The following is a 27,671-nucleotide window of genomic DNA, read 5'->3' on the forward strand; positions in this document are numbered from 1 at the left end:
CCATAACAATGCAGGGCGGAAGCAATGTCAAAATGTCACTTCCACACACAGCTTTTAAAGGGCCATTTTTTTAAACTGCTTGCTGACCGCCGGCTGATTGCCCCCCGCAATAAAGAGGACCTGTCACCACCCATTAAAGTACCTGTCACTTCATCGAAGTACCTGTCACAGCCCATCAGAGTACCCGAGTACCTGTCACAGCCCATCAGAGTACCCAAGTACCTGTCACAGCCCATCAGAGTACCCAAGTACCTGTCACAGCCCATCAGAGCACCCGAGTACCTGTCACAGACCATCAGAGTACCCGGGTACCTGTCACAGTACATCCGAGTACCCGGGTACCTGTCACAGTACATCCGAGTACCCAGGTACCTGTCACAGTACATCCGAGTACCCAGGTACCTGTCACGGTACATCCGAGTACCCAGGTACCTGTCACGGTACATCCGAGTACCCAGGTACCTGTCACGGTACATCCGAGTACCCAGGTACCTGTCACGGTACATCCGAGTACCCAGGTACCAGTCACGGTACATCCGAGTACCCAGGTACCAGTCACGGTACATCCGAGTACCCAGGTACCTGTCACGGTACATCCGAGTACCCAGGTACCTGTCACGGTACATCCGAGTACCCAGGTACCTGTCACGGTACATCCGAGTACCCAGGTACCTGTCACGGTACATCCGAGTACCCAGGTACCTGTCTGAAGTAACTGATCAATTCAATCTATTATTATTATTATCAGTTATGTATTACTTTGTCTAGTCCCTATAGTTTAGCTATCAATACGCCAAGCACATGCTATCGTTAATATCACAATACTACCACCATTGGCTATGAAATCAATACACGGTCTAAGATCAATTAAATCTCATTTATTTCCCAAGGAAATAAGAAAGCGTGCATAAAGTATCAATAGAAGTTACAATAATACATAGCATAGAATTGGAATACAATATAAGCCTTATACTTATCCGACCCTCGTGACTATACCTCCTGATGGAATAGAGACCGAGCTCATTGTTGCAACCCTTTTTGTTAAACATACCTCAGCCATACCACACCCCATAGCCCACCCTACTTTTCCCGTGGACCAATCAGCGTCTCTGGGGCGTTTCCTCCCCCAGGCTAATCACCTCGGACAGTCCTGCCATACTTGGCCTCTGGGGGGCAGTGTCTGCCCATGAATTGCAACTGCTCTGACTGGGTTCCCATCTTGTGGTTCGATCTCGGACGCCCCTCCCGCTCACTAATTATCTTCTTTGTTCTTGCAGACAGACCGTCACCATATTGTCTTTGAAGTTCAGTACACTCCAGGTGGGCTGAATAGAACTCATTCTGCTATTCAGATTGTGTTTTGGTGCGACATTCCTTTATCCTTTAAACATGTGGGACTGCAAGTATCAATATGGCTGAGTTGGGCTGTACAAACAGCTGTGTAGAACTTTATATGCATAACATTAATTCCTGTTTGATTCCAACACTGTCACAGTACATCTGAGTACCTGTCACCGGCCCTTCAGGAGTACCTGAATACCAGTCACCAGGCCATCAGAGTACCCGAGTACCAGTCACCAGGCCATCAGAGTACCCAGGTACCTGTCACGGTACATCCGAGTACCCAGGTACCTGTCACAGTACACCTGAGTACCTGTCACCGGCCCTTCAGGAGTACCCGAATACCAGTCACCAGTCCATCAGAGTACCCGAATACCAGTCACCAGTCCATCAGAGTACCCGAGTATCTGTCACAGTCCATCCGAGTACCCGAGTATCTGTCACAGTCCATCCGAGTACCCGAGTATCTGTCACAGTCCATCCGAGTACCCGAGTATCTGTCACAGTCCATCCGAGTACCCGAGTACCTGTCACAGTCCATCCGAGTACCCGAGTATCTGTCACAGTCCATCCGAGTACCCGAGTATCTGTCACAGTCCATCCGAGTACCCGAGTATCTGTCACAGTCCATCCGAGTACCCGAGTATCTGTCACAGTCCATCCGAGTACCCGAGTATCTGTCACAGTCCATCCGAGTACCCGAGTATCTGTCACAGTCCATCCGAGTACCCGAGTATCTGTCACAGTCCATCCGAGTACCCGAGTATCTGTCACAGTCCATCCGAGTACCCGAGTATCTGTCACAGTCCATCCGAGTACCCGAGTATCTGTCACAGTCCATCCGAGTAGCCGAGTATCTGTCACAGTCCATCCGAGTAGCCGAGTATCTGTCACCAGGCCATCAGAGTACCCGAGTACCTGTCACCAGGCCATCAGAGTACCCGAGTATCTGTCAGCCCATCAGAGTACCCGAGTATCTGTCAGCCCATCAGAGTACCCGAGTACCTGTCAGCCCATCAGAATACCCGAGTACCTGTCAGCCCATCAGAGTACACGAGTACCTGTCACCAGCCCATCAGAGTATACGAGTACCTGTCACCAGTCCATCAGAGTAGACGAGTACCTATTTGCAGCCATACTTGGGAAGAGTGGCAGAATGTATTTTGGGGTGTAATTTTTGCTATATACATGCTATGTAATATCAGGTTCAGGTTCCGGAGGAAGACAATGCCACCATAAAGAACCCTATCACTCAGCTACAGGTCCAGCAGGAAGATCTGGAAAACAGAGAACGCAGACAAAACCTGAGATTCAGAGGCATTCCTGAAGCTGTAGAAGATAAAGACCTACATGCCTACCTCTTAAGCCTTTTTAATTTGGTTGTCCCCAACATCCCAGACATAGACTGACATCTTCACAGAGCTCATTGGTCACTTCCCCCGAAGCCCACTACAGGGGCCAACCCAAGGGATGTGATTGTCCGATTTCATTACTATGACAGTAAAGAAGCTTTAACTCTAGCCTCCCGCAATCATTCTAGAATTGAATTCAAAGGATCCAAGATACAAATATTTAGTGACCTCTCACCTATTACCTTGATGAGAAGGAGGAACCTTAGCCCACTGACTATGCACCTTCAATCCCACAAAATAAGTTACCCAATGGGGCTTCCCTTTCCGTCTCTCTGCATCAAAGGAGGGCATTCAATACTCCATACAAGATCTGCAGGAAAGCGATAACTTTCTACACAACTTTTTTTTTTTAGAAAAAGCCCATGGCGTGCAAACACACCCAAAAAACTTCCACCCGGTGCATAAAAAAAGTGCACACACATAAAGAGTGAAACACTAAAAAGTGCAGCCGGGTGCCTGATGTCCTCCAAAAGAAGGACCATACCCTGATCCCCCGGGGCGTTAGGCTCCAGACGGGGACTGAGGTACCAGACTCAACAAGTGGTCCCCGGACGAAACCGGAAGACCTCCTTTCCCCGGGAGGACTGCCGAAACAGAACCTCCTAGGTACTTGGTACTGTGGGGGCTTCCCTGAAGGTAGGCCCCCCCTCATGGAGATTGGACCAAGCCAGAAGGCCTATGTCCGCTCTCCCACAAGACGTTCAGGATTGGTCCGAGGACCGACACCCTACTAATCAAAACGTGAAGTGACAAACAGTGACAAAACACACACAAATAAAATAAATAAAAAGTGAGGAAAGGGATAGTGAAGAGGAGAGTGAAAAGTGGCCATTGTGCAATACAATGACAGGCCCTCCGGCCAGGAATCAAAAATTCCTCTCGTCCTAGCTAAAAGGCCGGGCCCTAGAGGCAGGTGTAAAAAAAGCGTGTAATGGTGACGTGACCTAGGTGCCTAAATCAAAGTGCAGACGCACAGTGAAAGAAGGCACCCCTGGACTGCCACTCCAGGGGCACATCACCATGGGCTTTCCAACAAAAGCATCCCCGACAGCCCAGCCCAGACCACGACAGCCCCCACCACAGCCAGAAAGGCATGGAGATCAGCGAGCTTAGTGAGACCCTTTGCCATCAGGTCAAACCCTCACTCCCGTCACTCCTACCTAATTATATTCGAAAGCTACAGGCCGCCCCTCTGCTGGAACAGAAGAGCTAAGCGTTCCCTCCCGAAAAACTGACTGGGGCTAAAGCTGCCACAATCCAAGCCGGTTTGCCAGGGTCCCCTCCCCTGGCGCCGACCAGTGGTTCTCCGCCCTCATCAGGAGGCTTCCCGAACCGGCTACAAACCAGTCCGGGTCACCTTTACACCAACAGGCTTTGCATAGCAACCGCCACCCCTGCGCCACCTCGCCGTAGAACAGGGACGGTAAACTAGCGCCACCTATTGGCAACTGATAAGAACAGATACTACACTTGATCTTAGCCAAAAGGCCGAGAAAAAAGATGGCTAGCTAACCTAACTATGAGCAAGATAGAAAAGTCCCTTCTGTGGTCCAAACAGAAATTTTATGAATACTCAAACAAACCCCACAAACTGCTAGTAAATAAATTGAAACCTCGTCCCTCTCAATCCCCTCCTGAATTCCTTAGACATGCTGATGGGTCTCCCACCTATTGTCCTCTATGTCCAAACTTTTTGGAGAATTTTATCACAAATTTTATAACTGCTTACAGACAGATCCAAATTATAGTTTTACACAAGAGAAATTCGATCTCTTCTTTAAACACCTACAACTACCTATGCTTCTATCTGAACACCTTATACACTTAAACTTGAACATCACACCTGAAGAGCTGGAAGAGGTGGTTACAAAGCTCCCCAACCAAAAAGCCCCGGGTCCAGACGGACTACCCTACTCTTACTACATTCCTACAAATCCTAAGTCCTCATATGGTCTCACTTTATGCTTCATTGCTCAAAGGGACGATACCACACACACACAATTCCTTCATGCCCATATCTCGGTCATTCCGAAACCGGGTAAAGACCCCTCCCTACTTGACAACTATAGACCCATTGCATTATTAAATTCAGACTATAAGATCTTCACAAAGATATTGGCTAATAGATTAACTTACATAATCCCTTGACTCATACATAAAGATCAGGTACAAGCTAGACATGCAGGTGATAACACAAGGCGTACTATAGACCTCAAAGACCTCTTAAATAAGACATCCCGCCCAGCCTCAATCTTAAACCACAAAAGGCCTTTGACCGGATCAGTTGGCCATATATGTTCGCTACCCTTTCCAATTATGGTTTTAATGGCCCCTTCGTAACAGCTCTCAGGGCCCTTTATTCATGCCCTTCCTCCCAGGTTCAGTTAGCTTCTTATTTGTCATCACCCTTCTCGTTGAGCAACGGAACCAGGCAGGGATGCCCCCTGTACCCCTTATTTTCTTCCTCTGTCTGGAACCCTTGGCGGCAGCTATTCGTTTGCACCCTGATATTGGGGGAGTCCTACTGCGCCAAAGGGAATACAAACTGTTTCTATTTGCAGACGGTGTCCTCCTAACCCTGTCTACATACCACATCTCTCTTCTCATTCTAATAGACCTGTTGAAAGATTTCAGCTCTATATCTGGTTATAAAATCAACACAAGTGAAACAGAAGCCCTACCTTTACACATACAACCCTCAGATCTTACCGTACTCCAAAAGAACTACTCTTTCCACTGGTGCACTGACTCTCAGGTATTTGGGTGTTAACATAACCTCCTCATAGTCGACCCTATATCAAGCTAATTATCCCCCACTCTTTCGAGACATTGTTAGACTTTTGAAGCAATGGGATGCCTACCCCATCTCCCTTCTAGGTCACATCAATGTCCTAAAGAGGTCTGTAATGGCAAGACTCCTTTATCTTTTTGACACACTTCCGATACCCATTCCAATGTCACAACTAAAGGCCATGCAGAGAAATTTTCTTAACGTCATATGGCACTATTATTATTGTTATTATTCAGGATTTATATAGCGCCAACAGTTTGCGCACTATAAGACCCATGGGATAGCGAGCTCGGTAATGCTGGCCCCCAGGCTGCGAGGTGGACTAGGAGCTCCAGACGTTATTAACCACTTAACCACTGGGCACTTAAACACCCTTAATAACCAGACCAATTTTCAGCTTTCGGTGCTCTCACATTTTGAATGACAATTACTCAGTCATGCAACACTGGACCTATATGAAATTTTTGTCCTTTTTTTCACACAAATAGAGCTTTCTTTTGGTGGTATTTAACAACCGCTCGGTTTTTTATTTTTTGTGCTATAAAAGAAAAAATACAGAAAATTCTTTAAAAAAATGAACTTTTCTTTGTTTCTGTTATAAAATTTAGCAGATTAGTAATTTTTTCTTCATAAATTTTGGCCAAAATTTATACTACTACATATCTTTGGTAAAAATAAGTACAAATTGGTGGATATTATTTGGTCTTTGTGAAAGTTATAGAGTCCACAAGCTATGGTGCCAATACCTGAAAATTGATCATACCTGAAGCACTGACGGCCTATTTCAATTCTTGAGACCCTAACATGCCATAAAATTACAAACACCCCCCAAATGACCCCTATTTGGAAAGAAGACATTCCAAGGTATTTAGTAAGAGGCATGATGAGTTTTTTGAAGTTGTCATTTTTTCCCACAATTCTTTGCAAAATCAAGATTTTTTTAACTTTTTTTTTTTCACAAAATTGTCATATTATCAGTTTATTTCTCACACACAGCATATGCATACCACAAATTACACCCCAAAACACATTCTGCTATTACTCCCGAGTACAGCGATACCACATGTGTGAGACTTTTACACAGTGTGGCCACATACAGAGGCCTAACATGCAGGAAGCGCCATCAGGCGTTCTGGAGCACCCAGGACAATTCTGACATTTCTCTCCTACATGTAAAAATCATCATTTATTTGCTAGAAAATTACATAGAATCCCAAAACATTATATATGTTTAGCAAACACCCTGGAGAATACAATGGTGGTCGTTGCAACTTTTTATCTCACACGGTATTTGCGCAGCAATTTTTCGAATGCCTTTTTTTGGAAAAAACACAGTTTTGTGCTTAAAAAAAAAAAAAAAAAAAAAACAGTAAAGTTAGCACAATTTTTGCATAATGTGAAAGATGAAGTTACGCTGAGTAAATAGATACCTAACATGTCACTCTTCAAAATTGCACACGCTCGTGGAATGGCGCCAAACGTCACTACTTAAAAATCCCCATAGGCGACGATTTAATTATTTTTTTACTGGTTATATGTTTTGAGTTACAGAGGAGGTCTAGGGCTAGAATTATTTCTCTCGCTCTAATGTTTGCAGTGATACCTCACATGTGTGGTTTGGACACCGTTTTCATATGTGGGTGGGACTTACGTATGCGTTCGCTTCTGCATGCGAGCACATGGGGACAGGGGCGCTTTAAAAAAAAAAAAAATAATTATTGTTCATTTTACTTTATTTATTTTAGTTTGACTTTTTTTTCCCCAAAAATAATTTTTTTGATCACTTATTCCTATTACAAGGAATGTAAACATCCCTTGTAATAGGAATATGGCATGACAGGTCCTCTTTACAGTGAGATATGGGGTCAATAAGACCCCACATCTCACCTCTAAGCTGGGAAGCCTGAAAAAAAAAAAAAAGGATTCTGGCTTTGATCGTATTGGCGAGTCGGTAGAAGCACCGGAGGGCGGCGGGGGGGATGTCTATGGCTGGGTATTGCAGGGTATCACCGACTATGGCTGGGTATCTCAGAGTATGGCGTTGCAGAGTATTGCGTTGCAGAGCACTGCAGGGTATTGGCGGGTGTTGCAGAGCATTGCAGAGTGTTGCAGGGTATTGGCGGGTGTTGCAGAGCATTGCAGAGTGTCGCAGGGTATTGGCGGGTGTTGCAGAGTGTTGCAGGGTATTGGCGGGTGTTGCAGGGTATTGCAGAGCTTGGCAGAGTGTTGTAGGGTATTGGCGGGTGTTGCAGAGCATTGCAGAGTGTTGCAGGGTATTGCAGAGTAATACATAGTATTGCACACTAATGCAGAGTATTGCACAGTATTGGCAGGAAATTGAGGGGTTAAATTTCGGTGAGCAGCGATGTGGGCACTGCAGATGAAGCCCACATCGCTGCTGACACTGATCTCTTCCCAATCCGCTATTCCGATCGGTACAGAGATCGCGGTATGACGCCGGTTTGTTTATAAGTGATCACTCCGTCATTTGACGGAGCGATCACGTGGTAAATGACCGCGATGAGCGGCCGTTTACCGTGATGGCTAGCCCCAATGCTGTTCTCCCTTGACATATAGAAGAAATGCTCGCGACAATTCTCCCTTGCTTCTCCATGTCCTCCATTGATAAACATACGGTTTAACCCAGATATTCCTAACAGTTAAGCGTACGAGAGAATGCTTCCGTGGACCCAAGCGGGTATATTCCAGCTCTGAAACATTGTGCACCCCCTTACCAGAACGATTCTATAATTTGCAGGATTGCAAAAACAACATCAGATCCCTAAACAGCTATTCTACTCATATTTGCAAATTAGACATTATTTTGCCTCTAAATCCCCCAACTCTGAATCTCGACAAACCTAGCCCATTCAAAATTTTTATGTGCTCAGGGACCATACCAGACTCATCTGATCACTGACATATATAGATTCCTCCACGACTCTATGCCTATTACAGACACATCTCACGCTTACATGCGGAAATGGTCCCAGATGATAAAACATCCCATCACACTTCTACAATGGCAGAAGATCTGGGAGGCTATCCCCAGGTGATTGCAATATGTGGAACAGAAAGAGACGGCCTACAAAGATATTACTTTTCTAGTATAAAACACCTGAAATTATATACAAATATGACAAAGATCTGTTCAACATCTCCCTCCCATTGGACCCTATGCATTTTTTATTAAGCCTGCCGATCCCTGGACTCTCCAAGCATGCCCAAAAACTCCCTACCTTTATTTTACTTGCGGCCAAGAGGGCCATCCCCTTGAGGTGGCTTTCTCCTACACCACCCTCCCTTTCTCAAGTCCTACAGGGGCTGGAACAAATTTGTCGAATGGAGCGTCTCACTGCCATAGTTCATGATAACCTCCCACAGTTTTCTAAAATCTGGGATCTATGGGACCATTCAGGCCTTAATCCTGGTTCATACTCCATATCCTCTACTGAAATATTATGCACCTGAAACTGTATGCATATCTGCCAGATATTCCTTTACATGATATCGCTGTACTAATTCTTTCTTTTGACATAGGTTTCTGTAATGAACTATGACTTATGATTCAAATCTTTGCTGTACTGGTAACGCGATGACTGTACTGATCAATTTTCCTTTTTTCAAATTAATTTTTTTCTCTTTCCAATTACATTTTGTATTGTATGCAAACCTCAATGTTCAACTGCATACCTTTGTCTATGTATTACTGTTACCCTTTTAATAAAAAAAAAAAAAAAAAAAATGAAAATGGATAAAATCTTTGGCCCATTACTGGGGAATGTGGAACCAATAAAATTCAAATACGAGAGAATTCATAGGATTAGTAAACCAGGTCAGCTGAAACACCTAGAAACGCGATTGTCAGATTTCACAATTATAGTTATAAAGTTCGGATTTGAACGAATCTAAAAACAACATCAGCTAAATATGAGGAGTCTCCCCTACAGATTTTTTCTGATTTAGCACCAGTCACACTCAGGAGAAAAAAAATTGCAGAAACCCCTCTTAGAAGCACTAAAAGAAAATAACACAGTATTATTGGGGCTTTCCCCCCTGTCTTATTGGTAAGAAAGAGGGGCGAATGGCAACACAGAGGATACGGAGGTTTTTTGTAACAAACTTGACATAGAATCAGTAGATATTCCGGGCTGGTGGGTAGATAAAGAGAATTCATCAAATAGCGCTGCCCAACAATGGCATTTGACTGATAGGAGGAAGAAAACCCCCAAGAAGAAATAAGTCTAAAGTTGAGGGGAAGGGGAAGTTTCTGGTTAGAAGAATGGGGGGGGGCGCGGACGGGTAGGGGCACACCAATAGGGGAAGCAATGGCCTGCTGAGGGCACCATAGTCAGAGCTCAACCTTGGGTGGTGGGATCCTGTGAATAGGAAGGTCTAGGGTGAACATGGATCCCAGAGCCTTTGGTAAGGCAATTCCCCCTTTTGGGTATGGGCCTGGGTGGGGGTGGGAAATTGGGAGGGCGAGGGTATTAGGAGAAGGGGGGTGGGGAGGTCTCTCCACTTTTCAGGGAAAAGGACAATTGAGGCCCGAGACCGCCAAGGCCGGGAAGTGGTATGATGCCATTGGCCGGGGTACGGGTTTTTGGAAAGGGTGGTAACCAAGGTCAGCAGAACACATCTAGGGGAGTTTCAGATGACGAGAAGGGCAGGAAGGGTCAGCAGAAGGCTTTATTTTAGATGGCCACATTAAAAGTAGTGTCATATAATGTTCGGGGGCTTAAAGTGGTTGTAAACCCTTACAACCAACTTTGACCTACAGGTAAGCCTAGATTAAGGCTTACCTGTAGGTCCAAGAAATATCTCCTAAACCTACACGGTTTAGGAGATATATGCCGAAAGACAGGCACTGCTGTCTACGGCGTATGCGCCATAGACAGCGGCGCGCAGGCGCACTGAGCGCCGCGGTCAACGGCGATATGTCGCAAGTGGTGGCTCCCATGTGCATGTGCGGGAGTGACGTCATCGCGGCTTTATGGAATGACAGCGGTGGAGCAGCAAGACCCACTGAGAAGATGGATGCTCCGGACTACAGGGGACATCGGTGACTTCGCTGGCTCCTGTGTCAGGTAAGTGACATATAATGCGATGCATAGTAGTCCATTATGCTTTACCTTTGCAGGGAATGAAAGAGGAATTAAACTCATCAGGGTTTACTTCCTTTTTAATACCCAAATCAAAAGAGCTAAAATTTTAAGAGAAATTAAACAAACGCAGACACAGTTCTCTTCCAGGAAACCCATATTGCGCAGGCCTCTAGTCTGAAGATCTGGTCCAGAGATTATCCGACTTGGTTCTATTGGGACCAACCAAATGGGCTAGGGGAGTCGCCATAGGATCTGCGAGAGGTATAAGGTTTGTACCCAAGGAAATAAGGGCAGACCAGGAAGGGATTACTATTATTCCCAAGGAAGAAAAAGATCCCTCCCTGTTTTCTAGCTACCGGCCCATCTCCTTATTAAATGCGGATGTAAGATTATACGCAAAGACTCTAGCCAATCGAATAAAGACGGTAATGAATGACTTGGTGCATACAGACCAAGTGGGATTCATCCCTGGCAGGGAGAGTAGGGATAATGGCATTAGAACCCTTTTGGTTATACACAAACTGAAAGAGCAGATCCCCAGGGCTGCTACTGTCTATAGACGCCCAGAAAGCGTTTGACAGAGTAGACTGGGGATTCATGCAAAACTCTCTGGAGGTATTTGGAGTTGGCCCTAAGATGTTAGGCTGGATAAATGCCCTATATAAACATCCCACAGCGAGGGTTAAAATAAATGGGTCTCTATCGTGGCCCTTTGAGATGTTCAACGGGACACGGCAGGGTTGTCCCTTATTCCCTTTATTATTTATCTTATCAATGGAACTATTGCTGGTGAGGATAAGATCAAATCCCGATATTAAGGGATTACATATCGATAATGAAGTTCATAAAATAGCTGCATATGCCGACAATGTTTTGTTTTAAGTTACCAGTCCCAGGACAACCCTCTCGAGCCTATTGAACATGTGAAAAATGTATGACGAAGTCTCAAATTTCAAGATGAACCCCTCAAAATCTAAAATTTTTCATATAAATGTGGCTCCACAGGAGGTTCAAATGCTTAAACAGAACTTTCCTTTTACCTGGAGGGACAAGGAAATTAAGTACCTCTGAGTTAAAACACCACCTACACATAATATGTTATATCAAGAAAATTTTATTCCGCTAATGAATGATATCAAAACAGAATTAAACATTGTGGCCTCTAGACAGAGATCTTGGATTAACAGGATAAACTACCTAAAGATGATAATTCCTAAAATATTATATAAAATACAAATGTTACCAATCCCCATCCCCGAATTATATTTTAATAAACGAAATCAGCTATTTCGCAGTTTTATTTGGAGGCATAAAAAGCCACGAATAAGCTTGGGAATACTCTCCAGATATAAAACTCAAGGGGGCCTGGGGGTTCCGGATATTAAACCCTATTATTATTCTATTGGCACGAGAGGTGGAATGGGTAAAGGAAAATAAAGAAAAAAGTTGGGTTAAGTTAGAAAAAGGGATTAGCAATGTTTCATTAGGTAAAGTAATATGGATCCCCTTCACATTTAAGAGATTTAGATGTACACACACACGCAATCGCACAGACAGCAATGGTAACAAGGGATAGGGCTCACAAAAAAAAATAAAAAATAGGATCACAATTCCCCATTAATACCATTATGTGGCACTAATTATTTTGCACTGGGGAAAGACAGGATATATGGAGGGGGGATTAGAAATAAGGAGGCACAAGTAAAAGATATTACTAAAAGGCAAAATCTGTACGTTTCAGGAGCTATAGATGAAAAAAAATGTGTTAGATATAAATTGGTGGAGGTATGCCCAGCTGAAACATTTCGTGGAATCCTTCCCATATCAGATCATTTCAGCAGACAGCTGGCTCCCATTAGAGCAGTTGTGTGTGGCGACTGAAGGAAGGAGAGGGATTGCGAAGGTATATAAAATATTCAGTGGTTTAAAAATATCGGAACCCCCCACATACATTCAAAAATGGGATGAAGAGATTGGGACAAAAAGTACAGAAGCTGAGATTAATAAAATATTAAAGATGCCGCATGCAATCTCACTGGACTGTAGTTTATTGGAAATGAACTACAAGTGTATGGCCCGGTGGTATATAACCCCAGATAGAATATATCAATTTCAAAAAGGGCTCTCCAATCTATGTTGGGGGGGGGGGGGGGTGCAGAAATAGGCTCCATGATCCACATTTGGTGGTCATGCCCTAAAATTAAAGTATTCTGGAAGACCGTTTTGTTAACAATTGAAGAAATTACAGGTCTAAAAATCCCAGAAGACCCAAGGGTATGCCTGCTTCATGGGACCACTTTGCCTATTAAACAATATAGGCAATCATTGACACCATGTTTACTAAATGCAGCAAAGAGTTTAATTCCCGCCAGTGGAAAAACCCAGAGATTCCCTCTTTGAAAAGTTGGTTTAGTAAAAGCAACAACATTTATAATTTGGAGTATTTAAAGTATAGTGGAGAATTAGGAGAAACGGGGTTTGTAAAGAGATGGAAAGATTGGGAAAAATACCAACAAACATCAAGATATGTTGAAAGGATGGCAGAAGTATTGTAGTATGATTATGGGCGGAATGGGCAGGTAATTCGATAAGTGGAGAGACCTAGGGTGGGCGGTGGGTGGGGGGCTGGGCGGGATAATATTTTGTAAAGACATATATATTGCGAGTAGATTTATTCTGAGCCCAACAGGCATAAATTATTTGAGTTTCCCGATTGCGTTCACTGATGTGGCAAAAAAACAATAAAAAAATAAAGAATTACTGGAATCTCCTCGGTCTCCAATCTGCGAAGCAGACATGGGAGTAGAATTAACGGAGGAAAGGCTTAGATCAGTCGATACTGACCCCACGGAGCCACCAATGTGAGGGAATCCCGGCGAGCCGGGAGTAAGGGTATGCTGGGGGGGAATAATCTGGTGGCCAAGAGAGGAACTCTATCTTGTAACCAGAGGAAATCAGTTTGCAGACCCATTGGTCGGACAGCTGAGAGGCCCACCGGGCTGCAAACTCCTGAAGGCCACCCCCCAGCCATCAAAATAGTTGGTGTTTTGCGCTTCTAATAAAAATATTTTTGAAAGTAAACTAAAAGTTATTACTAGCGTGAAAAGATACTCAACGTAAACAGAAATAATGTGTCCAATACGTGACAAAATTCTCAATAAATGAAAACAATACACTGTTATAAAGTAAAATTCATCACAGTATAACGTGCTGATGTGCTAATGAGTAAAATTCATCACAATATAAAGTGCTAAATGTGCAAACAGGTAACCACATGCAAGTGTGAATAAGCAGGAGGCTCACACACAAAGATAATCGTGACTGTGATTTTAAATCAAACGTGAATGAAGAAATAAACAAATTAATAAATATAAGTCCAAAATATATAAAACAAGTAATTGGACACTATTCTGGGTCCAAAGTGCAGGGTGCAGGTTAGGTGGATTAATATATATAGAATTTTGCACAAGAGTGAAGAAGCTTAAATAATGGAATGCCTAGAAAGATGAGAGCTCTCAGAGAGAAGAAATGGAAAAAAAAAAAAAAAAAAAAACGTATTATAACGAAGTGAAATCACATATATATCAAAAAAATTACTCAATGGACTAATGGGTAGGCGATAAATAAATGCCACAAAAAAGTGATAAATCTTAATAAAGCGCAAAAAGTGTACAATATGGGCAAATATAAAATAAATTAAATAATAAATATCTATTTAAATCATTGATAAAGTCCAAGGGTTAAAGTTCATAAGTGCAGTTCATAAAGAGTGTAGGTGAATAGTCTTCCAGCGCTGTGGTCTCTCTTTATTTACTCCTAAGTAGCGCAAAGGCCTTTAGCATTACCATTTCCAGGTTAGGTGGATGTTTTAAAAGAACAGGGTGTAAAAGTTTATTTTAAAAAACTTCTAGTGACACAGACTTTAAATCCAGTGATCCTTTGGTGTTAGTAACACCCATAAGTGTACTAAATAATTACTGCTGTAAGGTAAACAGCATTTAGAAGGTAGGGGGAGATAAATCCTCAGGATGGGTTGGTTCCTGCACGTTCTTCCTATTTATCCCAGTATAAAGGGGGTTGTTTTTACAGAGGGGGTCACTTAATTTCCTTCCCAGGGATTGGTATCAGGGACCGCTTGAATACTCAGTGTAACCGGGTAGAAAGAGGGATATAGAGCCTACTATGGTGTAGTATGTTTCAACACAACAGTTTATTTATTAAAAGCATGTATTTACATTTTGTAAGGAAAAGCTGCACAATGTAAAAACGAGCAGCAAGCTCGTGTCTAAACGTCACTTTTGGTGTCTGTATGCCTCTCTCCTATGTGTTACGTAACTGTCACGTGACTTCAATGGGGATAGGCTATGGGCGGCAGAAGTGTTATTAAATAGGCAAAGACAGAGTTATAATTGCTGGTCGGCCATTTTTTATGTAGACCGAAAAATAGAAAGCAATGAAGCGGCCATTTTATTATGGATTATAGTACAAGTTACATACGTGGCCATTCTACGGAAGATTATTTTGGGACACTGCACAAGAAAAAACCTAAAGGCAACTCGGGGTCATATGTAAACAATAACCGCGGCCATCTTATTGTGGCTCAATAATATGAACAGGGCTAATTAGTAATCACGCCACTGACCCTAGCTGTCCTAATGTTAGGTGTCAGCAAAGGATGTATGTCAAAGATAATAGTAATAACAGCAGCGCTCAAGTCCGATATCAGAGTAATGTCCGGCGCCGTATAAAAATAGATCGGTCATATATAGTGGGTTTTGGAAAGCAGAGCTTATTAAAAACCAAAACGTGTGATGGGCGGGGGAAAACCTTCATGCGGTAGCACTTTTGCTCGCAGGCTTATTAGGCTTGCAGTTCCAGGGACGCTTTTGTCCCTCAGAGGTCATCCTGTCGGGCTGGGGGCATTTAGCCGAAGCCCCGGGAGGACGAAAAAGCCGCTTATGAGCGGAAAATGAGGGCCCTTGCCTACAGCGTGGCTCCTTAGTGTTCCTGGTCTGTGGGAGTAAGGTACTCTTCCCACCTGTGGCATTCTTAATGATGTCATCCAACGAGGCTCCAAAGAACCGCTCACAAAAGGAAGGGTAGATCCGTCAGGGCTTTTATAGATGCTTGGTCCACGGACCAGCATTTTAGACAAATCAGGCGCCTCAGCACCATTGCTGACACTGTAGGGTATCCAGGGCCGCATCACAAACATACTTTAGGCCTTGCACTAACTGGTCTGCTAGTTCCACGCAGATAGGAGAAGCCTGTTGCTCCCCCAATTCATAGTGCAAAAGTTTTGCCCACTCAGTAAGTGTCTGTGACACAAGTGCCAGGCCAGTACTGGTCGCATTGCAGACCCGACAATAGTAAACAAGGAGCGGGCCACTGCCTCGGCCTTCCTGTCCGTGGGGTCCTTAAATGCAGGAGTCGCCCCTACCGGGATCATGGTTACTTTGTTTAACCTGGATATGGGGGGGGGGGGGGGGGGGTCCGACCGGAGGAGCCGACCATTTTTTAAGAAGGCTCTCCTCAAAGGGATAATGTACCGGCATACCTTTTGGGATCGAAAAGGTCCGTTGCGGTCTTTCCCCATTCCTTGTATATGAACTTATCGAAATAAGTCAGATACGGAAACACCTTAGGTGTACGAGCTGGCTTACGCGACCCAAAAGGGACCGCTGTATCCTGAATATTCAGAGTTTCACGCATAGCTGTGATAAGTGCTCCAACTATCGCTTTTCGCAAGCAGACCTGGGTGGGGACTCATCCTTACTGTCCGATCGGTCCTGGTCAGCATCATCTGAAATGACAGAGCAGGGGCCACCAGCCTCAGTGGGGCCTGAGTCTGCGTCAGAGCTCTCCCCAGAGAGGGGGGGGGGGGCAGGGGCTGCTTTTTACCACCATTGAGCCCACGCACCGCCTCCGTCCTGGCAATGAATGTATCAAGGACCGCCGACAAAGTGTCCAAAGGCACTGCACCGTTTGCAGACGAGCCGGTTGCAATTAGTTCGGGGGAAGAAACGCTAGTTTCTGAAGCCATGCTGACCCACCCTGTCTGCCAACTTTGGGGACTTAGGACAGGTGCACAGTCCCACCCTCCTATCTGCTGCAGGCTGAGGGGCCCCCACTGCAGGACTCACCACCCTGACAGAGTTCTGTGCCGTTCAGCTACTAGTGCCTGTGTCAGCTCCCAAGTGTTCTGAGTGAAAAAACCATGCTGTTCTGAGCCTCAGGGACCAGCGCTGAGCATAAAAACTGTGCTGGGCTACAACAAAATGGCTGCCAGGAGTCCAGTATAAAGGACATATTCACAGGGAAAATTGTGCCGAACTACAGTAAAATGGTTCCTGACCATGCTTCCCACTGAGTCACACCAAACATGGCTGAAAAACTGTACACAGAGAAGGTCAGTGAAAAAAGAGAAAATGGCGGCAGAACAGCGCTATAGCGAGTAGCATGTGCAGAGCTCCAGAAACCCCGCAGGGAGCCCACAGACACCCAGGGACACAGCCCCCCATTCAATGTGAGAGCCCCCAGGGGACCCCTGGCTTTAGGCACACACACCGCTCAGGAGCCCACCATGCAGTATCCCCCACGGGGGGGGGGGGGGGAGAATAGGGACAGGGAGAGAAGAGAGGGAGGAGAGGGACACCTGAATTGACCTCCCAGGGAATGCCCAGCTGCTCAACCCCTCCAAGGCAGGGAGAGCTGTACTTACCATCCGGACGAGCTGGGGACATTCCATCACAGACCCACTCCCAAAGAGTATGGGGTGGCTGCTGGCCACGGCACACTGACTCAGACATCAGTAGCCCGGTAATATGTGTGGCCTGGGGCATTGCGCTCACCGTCCACCCCTGGAGCCTGAGGGGCAATGTCGTGGTCGACCCAGCACATAGCTATGGTCTGCACATGCTCCATGACCAGGCTGGGGAGACTACAAGGATAAGGGTATCCAGCCTGTCACCCAGCCGGCTGTTGATAGCAGATCACAGGATCTCAAATCTTGCACAAAAGGCAAACTTCTGCAAAAAAAATCCCAGGACCGAATGTCCCGCAGAGTTCCTAGGTCAATCTCCTTCACTAGGCAGAAAAAAACTGAAGCTGCAGGAAGCAGGCTGAAGGGTTGTTATTGAAGGGCCAATCCTTGGGTGGAACTAGAAAGTTATGTTTTTGTGCATGTGTAACATGTTCTGCCTAGTCCTCTCCTGAAGGTGGCGTAGCAACCCTATGGTCAAGAATAATGGCGCTGTGTCAGTGAACGAAAGAGAAAAACTAGTTTTCATTTTTTCCCATCTTCCTGGAGAAAAAATGAACCGTTCAAAAGACTCATGCCTCAGATTATACGTCGGGTGTTAGCTTTCCGAAATGGGTTTTTGTAGGCATTTCCATTGTCCTGGTGCTTCAGGGCCTTCAAAAGTGTAATAGGTGGTTGAGAAATGTGCTCCCTGCATGTTGGGCCTTTGTATGTGGCCAGGCAGTGAAAAAGTCCCACACATGTGGTATCCTAATACTCAGGAGTAGCAGAATGTATTTTGGGGTGTCATTTGTGGTATGCTCATTCCATGTGAGAGAAATAAGCTATTACAATTTCATGAAAAAAAAAATAAAAAAACATAAAATAAAATGTTAATTTTGCAAAGAATTGTGGGAAAAAATGACAACTTCACATAACTAAATACCTTGGGGGCATTTGTACTTTCTTGGCTTGTTAGGGTCTCTAAAAATGAAAACGGCCGCAAGTACATCAGATGTGATACATTTTTTATGATTTGCACCATAGCTTGTAGACTCTATATCTTTCACACAGACCACATAATATCCACTAATTTGGGTTATTTTTATTTTAAAAATGCATTTTTTCCCCCAAACTTTTGGACTTTTTCATTTATAGTGCAAAAAATAAAAAACTCAGAGGTGATAAAATACCACCAAATGAAAGCTCTATTTGTAGGAAAAAAGGGACAAAAAAATCAATTGGGTACAGTATTGCATGACTGAGTAATTGCCAAAGTGTAAGAGCACTGAAAGCTGAAAGTCTGGGCAGGAGGGAGGATTAAGTCCCCAGTAAGCAAGTGGTTAAATAGAGACCTTTGAACCTGTCCTTCAGAGGAAAAGAACGACCACTCCCTGGGACAAGAGAAGGTTTTGGGGAGTCTTAAGATCCGACAGTCTTTGAGAAGAGTTTGGTTGGTCAGAAAGGAAAACAATGAGGGAGTAGAGTTTTGAAATCAATTTCGTACCACTATGAAACCACCTATTGAACCCACCACTGGTCTGAGAAGTCTCTGACCCAGAAACAGGCAAAGTGTTTCTCTTACTCATTAAGGATTTTGAGACGATTGAATTATGCTACGGCCTACAGGAGGATTTGGACATTTGACAATGACAATATTCCTAGGATAGAAACTGCAAGATGCTTTTAAAGGCTCTATTTAACCTCACAGGCCCAACTCTGCAACTGGCTATTGCTGCTGTTTGCTTGACTGCAACTAATTGGACTACAGCAATATACACTCTGCCTTACTCTTCATAATCATAACACAGATCTACAGAATGGCTCCCATGTCTATTCATATGTGCAAAATTTTATGACAAAGCCTGGGCAGCTCATATGCTCTTTTGAAGAAGGATGTCTATTTAGTGAAACATCCGACAAAATCAAGATGTCACCAGACAAAAAGTACTTCTTACACAACTAAACGTTCCTAAAGCCCCCTTCCTCAGGAGTTTGTACCCTCTCAAAACGAGAGCCTCATTGCTCTTCTCAGGCTTCATCTTCAAAGCCAAAACTCAGTCCTGCCTTTCAGTGTAAGACTTGGAGCATAAAGCCTACCAAATTCGACCCAACAAGGGGTGCCCTCACGTCCAAGAATGGAGGGGATGTCCGACTACAGTGATCAGTGCTAAAAAAATATGCATTGACACTGTATAAATGACACTGGCAGGGAAGGGGTTAACATCAAGGGCGATCACAGGATTAACAGTGTTTTCTCAGTGTGTTTCTAACTGTGTGGGGGGGAAGGGGGGGTGGGCTCACTGCATGGACACACTGATTCATGTTCCTGATTAGCAGGAATGCTAGGTCAGAGTGTCCATGCTTGATAGCACTGCGGTCTGCTTGTTTACATGGGTAGACCGCTGTTTTGTCTCAGCGGGGAGTGATTGTGGGTGGCCAGCAGACATCACATCCACTGGGCCTGCTGACTGGCTCCCCCTGTGGCCAATTAGCACACGATCGCAGCTCCAGTGGCACGTGCCCACCACCCCCCCCAGTGACTATTAGCATGGTAATGTACAGGTCAGGGTCACGACTGCTGCCACATCTTCGAACAGCGAACAGGTGGGCAGCCCCGGTGAGCAGCACGAAGCTGGCTAGAACCAACAGCGGGGAAGGGGTGGGAGAAGACCTTACCACCACCCTGACCTGTGCTGCAGTGGGCACAGCATCCCCAGCACCTCCCAGAGCCTGCACTCCTTCCTCTGACGTCCGCACCCAGCTGTCACTGTCATCAAGACGAAGACAGGCTGAGCAAGGGCCCAGAGGACGACGAGAGGTAGGTGCATCACACACACCTACCCACAGACAGGGAGGCACAGCAGGGAGTGCAGGCAGGGCTAGGGGGTCTCTCCCATCCCCCTTTTTCTGGGTCGGCACCTTGCCCTCTCTCCAGCCCCCTCTTTCTTCCGACACCCCCCTCTCTCACCGCCCTCTCTTTTACATCCTTATATCTCAGGGGTTCATGCTGGGTTAGTGTAGTGGTCAGTGTATTAATCAGGTAGGTTATTGTAGTGGTCAGTGTAGGAATATATAGTGGTCAGTGTAGGAATATATAGTGGTCAGTGTAGGAATATATAGTGGTCAGTGTAGGAATATATAGTGGTCAGTGTAGGAATATATAGTGGTCAGTGTAGGAATATATAGTGGTCAGTGTAGGAATATATAGTGGTCAGTGTAGGAATATATAGTGGTCAGTGTAGGAATCAGGGAGATCAGTGTGGGAATCAGGGAGATCAGTGTGGGAATCAGGGAGATCAGTGTGGGAATCAGGGAGATCAGTGTGGGAATCAGGGAGATCAGTGTGGGAATCAGGGAGATCAGTGTGGGAATCAGGGAGATCAGTGTGGGAATCAGGGAGATCAGTGTGGGAATCAGGGAGATCAGTGTGGGAATCAGGGAGATCAGTGTGGGAATCAGGGAGATCAGTGTGGGAATCAGGGAGATCAGTGTGGGAATCAGGGAGATCAGTGTGGGAATCAGGGAGATCAGTGTAGGAATCAGGGAGGTCAGTGTAGTGGAAAGATAAGTCAGTGTAGTGGTCATTGTAGAAATCAGGTAGGTTACTGTAGTGGTCAGGGTAAGAATTAGGTAGGTTTGTGTAGTTGATCAGTGTACTAATCAGGTAGGTTAGTGTAGTGGCCATTGTAGAAATCAGGTAGGTCAGTATAAGGGTAGATGTAGTGGACAGGTAGGTCAGTGCAATGGTCAGTATAGGAATCATGTAGGTCAGTTTAGTGGAGCAGTAAGTCAGTATAGTGGTCAGGTATTTCAGTGTAGGAATCGTAGGTCAGTGTAGGAATCAGGTAGGTCAGTGTAGGAATCAGGTAGGTCAGTGTAGGAATCAGTTAGGTCAGTGTAGGAATCAGTTAGGTCAGTGTAGGAATCAGTTAGGTCAGTGTAGGAATCAGTTAGGTCAGTGTAGGAATCAGTTAGGTCAGTGTAGGAATCAGTTAGGTCAGTGTAGGAATCAGTTAGGTCAGTGTAGGAATCAGGTAGGTCAGTGTAGGAATCAGGTAGGTCAGTGTAGGAATCAGTTAGGTCAGTGTAGGAATCAGGTAGGTCAGTGTAGGAATCAGGTAGGTCAGTGTAGGAATCAGGTAGGTCAGTGTAGGAATCAGGTAGGTCAGTGTAGGAATCAGGTAGGTCAGTGTAGGAATCAGGTAGGTCAGTGTAGGAATCAGGTAGGTCAGTGTAGGAATCAGGTAGGTCAGTGTAGGAATCAGGTAGGTCAGTGTAGGAATCAGGTAGGTCAGTGTAGGAATCAGGTAGGTCAGTAAGCGTCAGTGTAGTGGACAGGTATATCATTGTAAGGGTCAGTGCAGTGGACAGGTAGGTCAATGTACGTTCAGTTTTTACTCCAAATTCCTCAGGTCATTTTGTATTCCTTCTGTAGTATAAATTACAGGGTTTTATATACAACTTTAGTGCCTTTGAAATAAAGAGCATTTGTTTCATGTATGTTAGTCCAACATTGAAAGAACAATAACATTCTTTGAATCTAAAGCCTCGTAAACACAATCAGATTTTCGGAAGGGAAGTGTGTGATGACAGACTGTTGGCCTAAAATCTAACCATTCGTATGCTCCATCAGACAATTGTTGTCCAACTTTTCACCAACAAATGTAGTAAATTTTTGGTGGACAATGGTCTGTTGTCAGATTTTCCTTTCGTCTGCACACAAGTCTGTCACACAAAAGTTCAAAGTACAAACACGCATGCTCAGAATCAATGCTCACCAAACACAACATAGCAGAAGGTGCCCAAAGGGCAGTGCTCAAGAGCTGAAATTCCTCGTAGTAGGTCACTACATTTGTGTTTGTTGTCCAAAAATTCTCTACCGTTTGTATGCAAGACAAGTTCCTGGCACATGCCCTTCAGACAAAAGTCTGACGCTTTGCTGGCCAAGAATCTGATCATGTGTACGAGGCTTAAGTGGTTGCCTGCCACTGCAATGTTGGGCTAACATCTCTTTTCTAACATAAATATATATATTGAAGCAAGGGTGCCTGCTACAGGGTTAAAATTACAGGAAAATGTATTGATGGGATACAAGTATCTCACAAAATTGAATAAACTCTTCACATTTTAGTAAATATTTGATTGTATCTTTTCATGTGACAACACTAAAGAAATAACACTTTGCTACAATGCAAAGTAGTGAGTGTACAGCTTGTATATGACTACTTTCACATTGAGGCGTTTTACAGGTGTCTTTGCGCTAAAAACAGTTACCTGAACAGCACCTGTAAACTGCCTCTTCTGCAGCCCCAGTGTGAAAGCCCAAGTGCTTTCACACTGGGGCGGTGTGCTTGCAGGGCGGGACAAAAAGTCCTGCAAGCAGCTTCTGTGGGGGTGGTGGAGGAGCAGTGTACACACCGCCCCTGCTATTGGGCAATCAATGGGCAGCGCTGCTGCAGCGCCTACAAAGCATTTCGGCAGTGGCACTTTTCACCCTTTTCCCAGGGGTTAAAAGTGCCCTGCAAGCAGACAAAAGCGCTGCTGTAACAGCGGTAAAGCCCCCTGCCCCAATGTAAAAGTAGCCTAATAGTGTAAATTTGCTGCCCTCTCAAAATAACTCAACATACAGCCATTAATATCTAAACCACTGGCAACAAAAGTGAGTACATCCCTAAGTGAAAATGTCAAAATTGGGACCCAATTAGCCATTTTCCCTCCACGATGTCATGTGACGCTCTAGTGTTACAAGGTCTCAGGTGTGAATGGGGAACAGGCAAGTTAAATTTGGTTTTATCACTCTCTCATACTGTTCACTGGAAGTTCAACAGGGCACCAAATGGCAAAGGACTCTGAGGATCTGAAAAAAAAAAAAAAAAAAAAGACTGGTTGCTCTCTATAACTAAGTTGAAGGGGTGGGGGGGTCAGTCTGTCAGTGCTCAGACCATATGCCACACACTGCATCAAATTGGTCTGCATGGCTGTCGTCCCAGAAGGAAGTCTCCTTTAAAGATGATGCACAAGAAAGCCCGCAAACAGTTTGCTGAAGACAAGCAGACTAAGGACATGGATTACTGGAACAATGCCTTGCGGTCTGATGAGACCAAGATAAGTGTATTTGGTTCAGATGGCGTTAAGCGTGTGTGGCAGCAACCAAGTGAGGAGTACAAAGACAAGTGTGTCCTGTCTACAGTCGAGCACGGGGGTGGAAGTGTCATGGGACTACATGAGTGCTGCCGACACTACAGTTCATTGAAGGAACCATGATTGCCAACATGTACTGTGACATACTGGGCTGCAGGGCAGTATTCCAACATGATAATGATGATAGAAGCTGAGTGAAAAGTTGATGGACTGGCCAAACAGGTTTCCAGAACCAAAACCCTAGTGAGCATCGGTGGGGCATCCTCCAACGGAAGGTGGAGGAGCGCAAGGTCTCTAACATCCACCAGCTCCGTGATGTCATCATGGAGGAGTGGAAGAGGACTTTCAGTGGCAACCTGTGAAGCTCTGGTGAACTCCATGCCCAAGAGGGTTAAGGCAGTGCTGGAAAATAATGGTGGCCACACAAAATATTGACACTTTGGACCCAATATGGTCAGTTTAGACATTAATGGCTGTGTGTTGAGTTTGTTATACAAGCTGTACACTCACTACTTTACATTGTAGCAAGTGTTGTCACATGAAAAGATATAATAATTTTCTCTTTTCAACATTTTTGGCCTTCTTTCATTTATTTAGCAAAAATCCTTCCAAAAAAACAGTGGTAATTAAAATCCCACCAAAAGAAAGCTCTACTTGTGTGAAAAATAATCATATGGGTAAAGTGTTGCATGAAAGCGTAATTGTCATTCAAATTTCGACGGCACCGGAAGCTAAAAATTGGCCTGGGCAGGAAGGGGGTAAAAGTGCCCAGTATTGAAGTGGTTAAAGCATGGAGATTCTTCCACCAGTATCATAGTCGCATTATTTAACCTGGAAATAGGAGGATCCACGACAGGCGGCATAGACCACATCTTCAGAAGAGATTCCTTGAAGAAATAACGTACAGCAAACCGTTTCGGAACCCCAAAAGGGTCTCTTAGGATATTCCCAGTCCTTTGTTAAAAGGCAGAGAAAGACAGAAAAAGGCAGAGAAAGAGAGAGAAAAAAAAAATCTCTTCCCTGTTCACATTCTTAGGAACAGTCACCTGCTAGGTTAGTGCTAAATCAATGGCTCAGATTCTCCTCCCAGCACAGCTCCCCCCCCTCTCCACCAGGCAGGTTGGCATCTTCAGCAGAAGTGTTCTCCTCTTGTCGATCAAACATGGTGAGCTGTGGAAGGGGAAGAGTTACAGCAGTGCCCACTGGCTCTGGAGGCAGTGGGAGGGGGATCTTCTGAAATAGTCTAAGTTAACCCCTCGGTTTCCTGTGGCAGGGGGCAATCAGCCAAGACTCTGGAGAATGAAAGGATAGGTTTGTGGCCAGACGGTGTCGCTGACACTATGTAAGCCCCACGTATTGCTGCTGTTGCCCCCTGCCTGGATCAAGTTCAGCAGCAGGGTGGCCAATTTCCTCTGAGGCTCACTGTCCCAGATCGTGCAGCCACCCACCCGGTGCGCTCTTCAGGTGCAGACAGCAGCGCTCAGCTCCAGTGGTTAGTAAGGGTCAGTGACAAACAGTCGTCGGTTGCCAAAGCCCCGCTAGTGTAAACAAACCTAGCTGGTAGATGCCAAGTGCCTACAGTCATCTGATCTTTAAATGTGTTTCCCAGGCAATCTGCGCACCCCCCCACGCTGGAGCCTGGGACCCGGGCCCATGTGCTCCACCCCATTTGCAGCCCACTGTAGCAGGGAGGCTGCAGTGCGGCTACAAGAAAATTGCAAGCGCATCCCCACCCACCAATAACCTGGCTGCCACTAGGCTGTAACACAAACTGCCAAATGAGGAGGAAGCAAGACCCCAAAACAATGGCTATCATAGACCAGCCCCCTGGAGCCCAGGCACAGCAAAGCCCATACAGTACAATTGGCTGCAGTCTACAAGAAAATGGCCACTGCCCATGGCGGCAAGGACCTCAAGAGAGATGGCTGCAATGCACACAACACAAAAGGCCCACCAAACCAGTGGCAGGAGCCACCAGGCAGCAGCATCACATGGCGCCCCACAGCCCAGAAGACAAATCTGGTCAGCACAGGGAGAGGACAGCAAGGCCACAACCCTAAAGAATGTGGATGGGAGCTCAGGGACAATTCCGGCAAAGCAAAGGGCCTAGCAGGAAGGAGGGAGCGATTGCAGGGCTGACCAACCTGAGGGGAGGGGGAAAAAATACTTACCAATCCAGGGAAGCTGGGGGAACACTGCAGAGATAAAACCACCTATTCACTGAAGGCACAAACGCCCCAAGTCCAGTCAAATGTGCCCCCAAGAGACGTTTAACTCGCCGCTGGCCGTCCCAGTCCCAGATGAGGCATGTTGTGACCTACCCAGCGTTTGGTTAGGGTAGGCTGGAGTGACCACTGGATCTATATTATAAGGACCCTCTATTGATTGAAGGTCCAAGCAGGGAGCTAGGTCACGTATCCTGAACACTAGGCAGAAAGAACTGCCCATAGTCTGTACCTGGTTTCTTTTTCTGCCTAGTGTCCTTCTCCTGTAGCTGGTTACCCTATGGCTGAGAATAGAAGACTCTGTGTCCGTCAAGGAATGAAAGAGAAACTTTTTTTGGGGGGTGTGCCTAGTTTTGGCAGGTAATCACTCCCGCTTGGATTGTCTAGGGGATCCGGGTGGAAATTCAGCCCCCCACCCCCCCCGTCCCTGCCCACAACTTTCTGGGAAATGTCACAGGTGCCAGGAGGCTGCGGGACCATTCACAGGGCGCAACATGGAGTCGCAGTTGGCTGTCCACAGTTAACATGCTGGCAACGGGTGCTGGATTCCTGGGCAGGCGAATTTCTGCTTATTAAAGTGGTTGTAAAAATCTGTAACAACCCCTTTTTTCTACAAATAAGCCTATAATAAAGCTTACCTGTAGGTACTAAAATATCTCCTAAACCTATACGGTTTAGGAGATATATTCGCCATATAACTTAATCGACTGAAGAAAGGGCACAATCAGGCGTTTCTATAGTACCTGTGCCGTGACAGTAAACGCATGCTTGGGGGTGAAGTCACACAACCCCGCCCGGTAACAGAGCCAGAGTCCAGGCCCAGGAAGGAAGAGTGGTTGAAGATGGACAGGACAAAGGGACAGTGGTGACATTGCGGGCTTCTACTAGAGGTAAGTGTATGCGACACATACTAGCCCATTATGCTTTTACTTTGTAGGGGAAAATTTTATATTTGTATATTCAACAGGCCCATGAATTCCTAACAGCATTGTAACATTAAATATTGGTTGCTGTGAGAGATTGTTGGTAATATAGTTACACGGTCCCAATAGTTCAGAGCAGTGAACCCATCATTGTTTACTTCTTCTTTAAAACTCAGCAGCTACAGTTTATGTAGCTGCTGATATCATTTTTGGCACATTTCTAACAATGAAAACTTCTTCTGTGTGAAGACTCTGGTCACTGAAAGGGAAGAGGTGTGTGACCAACCCACCACCCACCCTTGACTACTAGAGCTTTACTACCATTTAGAGCTACACGATTGTGGCTAAAACAAGAATCATGATTTTTTTGCTTAGAATAAAAATCACGATTCTTACGCAATTTTTGCAGTGGAACATACCGTATATACCCGAGTATAGGCCGACCCGAATATAAGCCGAGGCCCCCAATTTACCCCAAAAAAACTGGGAAACTTATTGACTCGTGTATAAGCCGAGGTGGGACATGCCTGTCCATCCCTGTGTGTCCGTCCATCCATCCCTGTGTGTGTGTCCGTGCAGCCTTGTGTGTCCAGCCTACCTGTGTCCCGAGCCTCCTCCGTCCCGTGCCTCCGTCGTCCCGTGCCTCCGTCGTCCCGTGCCTCCGTCGTCCCGTGCCTCCGTCCTTCTGCCATTCCTCTGTTCAAAAGCCGCGCCTCCGTCTGTGATAGGCGGAACACTCAATTTCCCAGCAGTCTGTGTTCCGCCTATCACGGACATCCTCTCATCCTCGTCCGTAGTATGAGGATGAGCGGATGTCCGTGATAGGCGGACCACTGACTGCTGGGAAATTGAGTGGTCCGCCTACCACAGACGGAGGCGCGGCTTTTGAATACTAGAATGTCCGCCGTCTGTCTGCTGGACACGCTGATCGGGCAGGCAGACGGCGATGACTCGAGTATAAGCCGAGGGGGGCACTTTCAGCCTCAAAAAA

The 27,671-nt window shown here is 45.5% G+C and overlaps 1 protein-coding gene and 1 pseudogene across 5 annotated transcripts in view; both read right to left on the reverse strand.

Annotated features, from left to right (window-relative positions):
• The window catches only part of RETREG3 (reticulophagy regulator family member 3), a 489,061-nt gene that overhangs the window by 99,856 nt on the left and 361,534 nt on the right, over positions 1-27,671 (reverse strand). The window lies entirely within an intron of this gene.
• Positions 4,172-4,253, reverse strand: LOC143937548 (U2 spliceosomal RNA; annotated as a pseudogene).

This window comes from Lithobates pipiens, unplaced genomic scaffold (assembly GCF_037356315.1).
Source record: "Lithobates pipiens isolate NorthernLeopardFrog02 unplaced genomic scaffold, aLitPip1_a1.2 Scaffold_28, whole genome shotgun sequence".
NCBI classification, from domain to species: domain Eukaryota; kingdom Metazoa; phylum Chordata; class Amphibia; order Anura; family Ranidae; genus Lithobates; species Lithobates pipiens.